Source organism: Vitis vinifera, chromosome 18 (assembly GCF_030704535.1).
Source record: "Vitis vinifera cultivar Pinot Noir 40024 chromosome 18, ASM3070453v1".
Classification (NCBI taxonomy): Eukaryota; Viridiplantae; Streptophyta; class Magnoliopsida; order Vitales; family Vitaceae; genus Vitis; species Vitis vinifera.
This window is the reverse complement of record NC_081822.1, coordinates 33,754,570-33,761,941: the sequence shown is the minus strand read 5'-3', so window position 1 is coordinate 33,761,941 and position 7,372 is coordinate 33,754,570. Positions and strand designations below refer to the sequence as shown.

Here is a 7,372-nt window from a genome sequence, read left to right as displayed (position 1 = left end):
CCTTCTAGTGGTGTCGAGAAAAGTTCAGAGCATTTTTATTTCAACCCGACTTGTCAATCTTTACTCTAACCTTGGTGATGTATCCTTGTCTCGCTACACCTTTGATCAGATCCCACAAAAGGATATCTATGCTTGAAACTCAATGATATCTACCTATGTTCATAATGGTCATTTCCATGTAGCCATAGGTTGTTTCTATCAACTGTTATTGGTGGCCGAAATTCGACCTAATTTCTACACTTTTCCTCTAATATTGAAAGCTTGCAAAACTCTAGTTGATGGGAGGAAGATTCATTGTCGGGCTTCCAAACTGGGTTTCCAATGGAATGTATTCGTGGCTGCTTCCTTGATCCATATGTATTCTCAGTTTGATTTTACCGGTATTGCCCGTAGCCCATTTAATGATACACCGTTTCAAGATATGGGTTCTTGAAATGCTATGATTTCTAGGCTCATTCAAAATGGAAATGTTGCATAGACATTGGATGTCTTAGATGAAATGAGATTGGATGGAATAAAGATGAATTTTGTTAGAGTTGTCAACAATCTGCATGTCTGTCCACAATTGGGGACATTTCAACTGCAATGCTAATTCATTTGTACGTTCTAAAACATGGGTTAGAGTTTGACTCATTTGTGTCTAATGCCTCAATTAATATGCATGCTAAATTTGGTGATTGGGAGAATGCACAGAAGGCTTTTCAACAAATGTTTATGACATATGTGGTGTCGTGGAACTCAATAATTGCTGCCTATGAGCAAAATGATGGTCCAGTACTACACATGGGTCCTTTGAAAAAATGCAACTGAATGGATTTCAGCCTGATTTATTAACGCTAGTTGGTTTAGCTTCTACTGTTGCTCAGTCTAGGGATTGTAAAAAATAGCAGATCTATTCATAGATTCATCATGAGAAGGAGTTGGCTTATGTAGGATGTTATCATTGGAAATGCAGTTGTGGACATGTATGCAAAATTAGGTCTTCTAGATTCTATGCAAAAAGTTTTTTAGATAATCCCAGTTAAAGATGTGATTTCATGGAACATTTTGATAACAGGTTATGCTCAAAATGGTCTTGCAAGTGAGGCAATTGAAGTATATAAAATGATGGAAGAGTGCAAGGAGATCATACCTAATCAAGGGACTTGGGTTAGCATTCTGCCAGCTTATGCGCATGTTGGAGACTTGCAACAAGGGAATGAGAATTCAGAGGTGGGCTCCATAGTTCAATTGAATTGTAGTTTGGGTGGAATGAATTGTTATCTCGAAATATCGATTAGTGCATTTCATCTCCTTTTTCAACTACAGAAAACCTCACATCCACACCATTGTTCGTTTCCCATTTGCTCACCACCTTCAATGTCTTTACTTCATCATATTCACCACCTTCCACTACCCTTACTATCATTCATTCTCCACCTATTTGATTTCGATTTTCCTGTGTACAGGAAGTCCCATGTGCAAGGCCACCCTTCAACTTTCTAATACCCATTTTCTCCATCTATCACCATGTTCCATTAATCACACCTCATACTCCACCATGCCCATAACCATACCCACAACCATACCCATATCTCTATCTTCTAAACCCACTGTCTTCAACCCATTCACCAATCCTCATGCATGCATGGACATCATTCATACCCATTTCTCTCACTACCCAAATGCTCCTCTCAATTCCTAACATTTTAAACTTAGTTTTCCTCTCCACCTTTTCTATTCATTCCACCATTAAACACACCCCTCTCATCACCCTTCATCACCCATTTCATCTTCCAAACCCACTACCCACGGTCGATACCCACCTCATTACCTCATCTCATCCATCCATTGTGCCACTAAATGCACCCTTCTCACTACCCTTCATCACCCAATCTACCACTTCAACTCTTTGGACGAGGTTTTCATGAATGATCAATTTCTGAAATTGGGATCCAGAGAATCGACTCAAAGTTCGGATCGTGTCTGCCAGGGCTTATCATTCACCATTCATGCACAACATGTGTATCCGACCCGCACTTGAAAAGCTGGAGAATTTCGGTACTTCAGACTTAATTATATACAATGTTGGGCAGTTCCCATGTAATCGATACACCCACTACATGGCATCCTTTGCTAGCGTAGATCTTAATCTTGCTGGGAGGGAAATGGTCATCCTTGGCACCCAGTACGCCGGGGAAGTGAAGATGGGTCTGTTTAGTGTAATGTGTTATCTTATGCCTAAGCGTCAAATCCTCTCCCTACATTCCGGCTGCAATGTGGACAAAGATGGAGATGTCGCCCTCTTATTTGAATTGTCAAGTACTGGGAAGATAACTTTGTTTACTGATCACAATAGATATTTATCGGAGATGATGAACACCGTTAGGGTGACAATGGCGTGTCAAACATTGAGGATGATGGGGTTCGTCTTGATCATTTCGGCACCATATCTACTGCGCCCACTGGCCCTGCTGTGGTGATGTTTCAGTCAAATGGTCAAAATTCCATTATCGTTGTTGGGGATGGAGATGGTTTTGTACATGCTAGTGCATAGTATTCTCAGCTCATGCATGAAATCACATTTTCATCAAATGATGAGCCAAAAATCCTGAGTCGACTAACTTGCTCGCTTTCTAAGATTGGGCTCAACATCCAAGAAACATATGTCTTTTCCACAGTGAATGGCTACACCTAAGATGTCTTTATTGTGATGGATGGCCATATAAGGAAACATAGCAGCTAAGAACTGCACTGGAAAAGGAAGTTTTAAGATTGAGAAGCAGTCTTGGCCAAATCATCATTTCTTATCTCCTATGGGTGAGCAAGAAGAAATATGAATCAAATGCAAATATGATTTTGTGACAATACCTAATGATGGGACTGGCGTCCGGGAAATCGATGTTAGACAGTTGAAATTTGAGAACAAAGTTGCATTGAGTTCATATGGTGATCTGTACAAAGGCACATACTATAGTCAGGAAGTGGCAATTAAAGTCCTTAAGCCTGAGAATATAAATTCAAACATACAAAAAGAGTTTGCACAGGAAAGTCTTTATTATGAGGAAAGTTAGGCACAAGAATGTGGTACAGTTCATTGGCGCATGTACAAGACTTCCAAGCTTATACATTGTGACAAAATTTATGTCTGGTGGAGGCGTGTATGACTATCTACACAAGCAAAATGGTGTTTTTAAGCTTTCTGCATTGCTCAAGGTAGCAATTCATGTTTCCAAGGGAATGAATTACTTGCACTAAAATAATATAATCCACAGTTGGATTTGGCCTAGCATATGGAGGACATGGTGCTGTTTTTTGGGGGTTTGTTGGTAAGGATGACTTCATCATGGGTGGCCACGTGACAGGGATGATACAGTACATTGCAAGCTATTTTTATACATGCCTGTGCATGATGATTGCAAGTTAAAATTCTGGAACTAAAGGCATTACAAGTTCATCTTTAACCTTGGAAGCACAACAGAAGGTGATTGACTTAATGGTAAAGAGATGTCCAGAAAATAAAAATAAAAAACCTCAATTAGGCAATAAATTGAGCAAGGCAGATGCAATCACCCACCCCATAGTGTTGTATCAATTGCACCTCAAGTCCACGTGTAGGACCTTATTTTTGCATGGCCACCCTCCTATGCCCATTTTCAAAGCCCACGTGCTTCTTTCCTTTGCCTTCAAAATTGATTTTTGAAAATCCAGTTTTTAAATAATTCCCCTCCCAAATTCCTCATCCTTAGAATTTTTAGGTTCTAAAAATCCCATTTTCAATAAAAATTTTATTGTCGTTTTCTTTCCAACAAGCAACTTTCGTGTCTCCTTTGATTTTTTAAAATGTTTTAAAATAAGCATGAATATATTTTTGTAATTCCAAGTGATGGAATTTACGGAATTGATTCATACAAAAATAAATTGGGTTTTGGTGGGGCCCAACATTAGTGATGTTTTCTTCAAAAATAAATCTGAGTGGAGTGCGATGTCTGACAATTTCTTACTTTGTTTAGTGACATATGCGACATACTTTGTGTGTTCATTTATTGTGCACTAACCCCATTTCCTGATAGCGCATTATCGTTTGCTGCCAAGGTATGCACCCATTCTCACTCTAACCATTCTCTGTTCATGTTTTGGCTCCCAGTGTATGATCACTTTATGGTATCCATGTTTAATCAATCAATTTCCACATGTGTTTCATTTTATTAGTAGAGACTCGTCTTTAGAGACTTAGAGGGGTGCTACGGTTTTTACCATACCTTCCCAATAAGTAACCTGACCCCCGAACCCTAATTTGGTTTTTCACATATCATCTTTTCCAAAATAAAGAGTTACACTTAGGGTTTTGTTTCTTATTTTGTTTACCCTGTAAAAATAAAACAAAAATAAGTGGCGACTCTAAGTCATTTTCTTAAAATAAATAAATAATCATTTTCAAAATAAAAAGTGAGTTCGCCATTGAGTGGAAATGCATGAGCAGAAATGCGGGGTCCATAGATCCTTCTGTTCATACTTCAATTCACTAAGCATCTTGTGAAGCCAAACTACTTGACATGTTGCGGAAGTAACTATCATGTATTCAACTTCTGTAGTTGATAATGCTATAACTTGCTACTTCTTTGATGACCATGAGAATGCTCATATTCCAAGATAAAAAAACATACCTAGTAGTACTCTTTCTAGTCTCTACATCACTTTCCCAATCACTATCTGTGTAGCCTACTAAACTAAAGTTGTTTGAGTAGGAGTAGAAAATTCCATGATCACAAATACCACTTACATACCTCAAAACTCACTTGGCTGCTTGCAAGTGTGACTAATATGGTTTTTCCATAAATCGACTAATAATTCTCACTCCATAAGCAATATCTAGTCTAATAAAAGTTAAATAACGAAGACTTCCTGCTATGTCCTTGAAATATGTGGGATTTACTAATTCTCCAATGTCTTCTTTTTTCAACTCTAGTCACTCTATAATAGGAGTACAGATTGTTGATGATGATTCCATCTTGAATCGCCTTAGAATGTTTAAAGCATATTTATTTTGTGAAATAAAAATTTCATCATCTATTTGTTGGACTTCAATTCCAAGAAAATAGGACATTAATCCCAAATCTGTCATTTCAAATTGTTGTTTCATTACCTCCCTGAAATCTTCAAACATTTGTTGACAGTTTCCTATAAAAATCAAATCTCCACATAGAGACATACAACAATTATATCGCTATTAGAATTTGATTTGATATAAAGTGTACGCTCAAATGACTCTTTTGAAATTCATGTTGTAGTAAATAAGTATCAATCCACGTGTTCCAAGTGCGTGGTGCCTACTTTAACCCATATAATGCCTTATTGAGTTTGTAAACCTGTTTCTCTTGCCATTCCTTAATATATCCTGGTGGTTGTTCAACAAAAACCTCTTTTGCAAGTACACCATTAAGAAAAGTTGACTTCACACCCATTTGGTGAATTTTCCACATTTTCTAAGTTGTAAGTGCAATTATCATGCGAATAATATGTAATCTAGAAATTGGTGCAAAAACTTCAAAATAATCAATACTTAGCTTCTGTTTATAGCTTTTTGCAACCAATCTTGCCTTAAATCGATCAACATTACCATCAGGTTTATATTTTATCTTATAAACCCATTTAACACCTATATATATTTTTTTCCAATTGAAAGAGTAGTTAGCTCCTATGTATTGTTCTTTTCTATGGATTGAATTTCTTCATTCATTGCTTGAATCCACTTTTCATCACTTACTGTTTCTTTGTATGAAATAGGATCACAATCTGCAAATAAACAAAAGTTAACTAAACTTTCACCAATAATTTCAACATCTTTCATGACTTCATAATCCTTTAGATGTGCATGCATAATATGAGAATGTTTTGGGCGACTTTGTGATTCAGACTCCTACTTTGTTTTTGTTTGCATAAGAGAACTTCTAATAGGAGAAAAAGTATTTGAAGTAGAAATATCTGTTGTAGAATCCTTCTGAATCTCAAAGTCTTCTTCAAGGACAACTCTTTTTTACTCACTTTGTGTTTGAGTCCATGTCTAACACTCATTCTCCAAGAATTGAACATCTCTACTCACAATCAACTTCCATGTTTCTGGATTATACAGTTTATAACGTTTAGTTACATCACAATAATCAATGAAAATACACTTCTCACTTTTATCATCAAACATTTTTATGTGCTCCTTTGGTATATGGGAATATGCAATACACCCAAAAATTTGCAAAAAAGAAACTTTTGGTTTATGACCACTCCAAACTTTCTCAGGTGTTCTTCAAAAGACTACTTTAGTAGGACACCTATTTAATAAGAATAGTGCACATGTAACAGCTTCTGCCCAAAATTTTTTTGGAAGAGACTTAGCTTTCAACATGTTTTTTGCCATTTCAATAATGGTTTTATTTTTCCTTTCAACGATACCATTTTTCTTAGGGATATAGCTAGTTGTCAATTGACATTGAATTTTCTGACTTTTGCAATAATTATAAAATTCATTAGAGGTGAACTCTCATCCTCTATCAAATCTCAATATCTTAATATTGCAACCACTTTGTCTTTCAACAAGAACTTTGAATTCTTTAAATTTGTTAAAAGCCTCAAAATTTTCTTTTAACAAATAAATCCAAGTTTTTTTTTGTAAAATCATCTATAAAGGTCAAAATATATTTTTTATTGTTGGCAGATCAAAGGGTTGGTCGAGTCCATCAACTTCCCTTGTGTTCGAATGTCGTGGTTGTTTGGATGAATGCATTATAAGTTTATGGTATGCATCTTTCCTAACAACAATTGCTTTTAAGAGAGTTGATAGCGCCTAAGGTCCTACAAGTAGTATCAGAGCCAAGATCATGGGTTCGAACCCAAACGGTGTTGTCGGGAGAGAGATTGTTGACAAATCGGAGAGTTGGCTTCCTCCATCAACTCCCCTTATGTTCGAATACTATGGGCGCTTAGGTGAATGCACTATAAGGTTAGTGTATGTGTTTTTCCTAATAGCAATTGCTTTTAGGAGAGTTGGTAGCGCCTGAGATCCTACAGTTATGACCAAGAGATCTTACATCATCAAGATCACATATATTTGTATGCACCAACTCCAAAGTTGCTTATTTTTTTGGATATTCCAATTGGAAAAGAATTCCTATGTTGTTTCCCTATGAGACATCCTTCACATGCACGATCTAGCATTATTTCAAAAATTGGACTGGATTGGCCGATCCGACCAGTTCGACAACCAATCGGTCACCAATCCAGTCCGATTTGATTATTTAAGCTAAGGAGCCTTTGAACCGGTGTCGGATCACCAGAACCGGCAGTTGGACCAGTGAACAGGATGACTCGACAAGTTTTGAGTGAATCGAATGATTCTCCT

General features: G+C 36.9%; 1 pseudogene; it reads left to right on the top strand.

The window, feature by feature from the left end:
* Positions 1-355: 355 nt before the first annotated feature.
* LOC132253174 (pentatricopeptide repeat-containing protein At4g33990-like) lies at positions 356-2,462 on the top strand (annotated as a pseudogene).
* Positions 2,463-7,372: the final 4,910 nt, after the last annotated feature.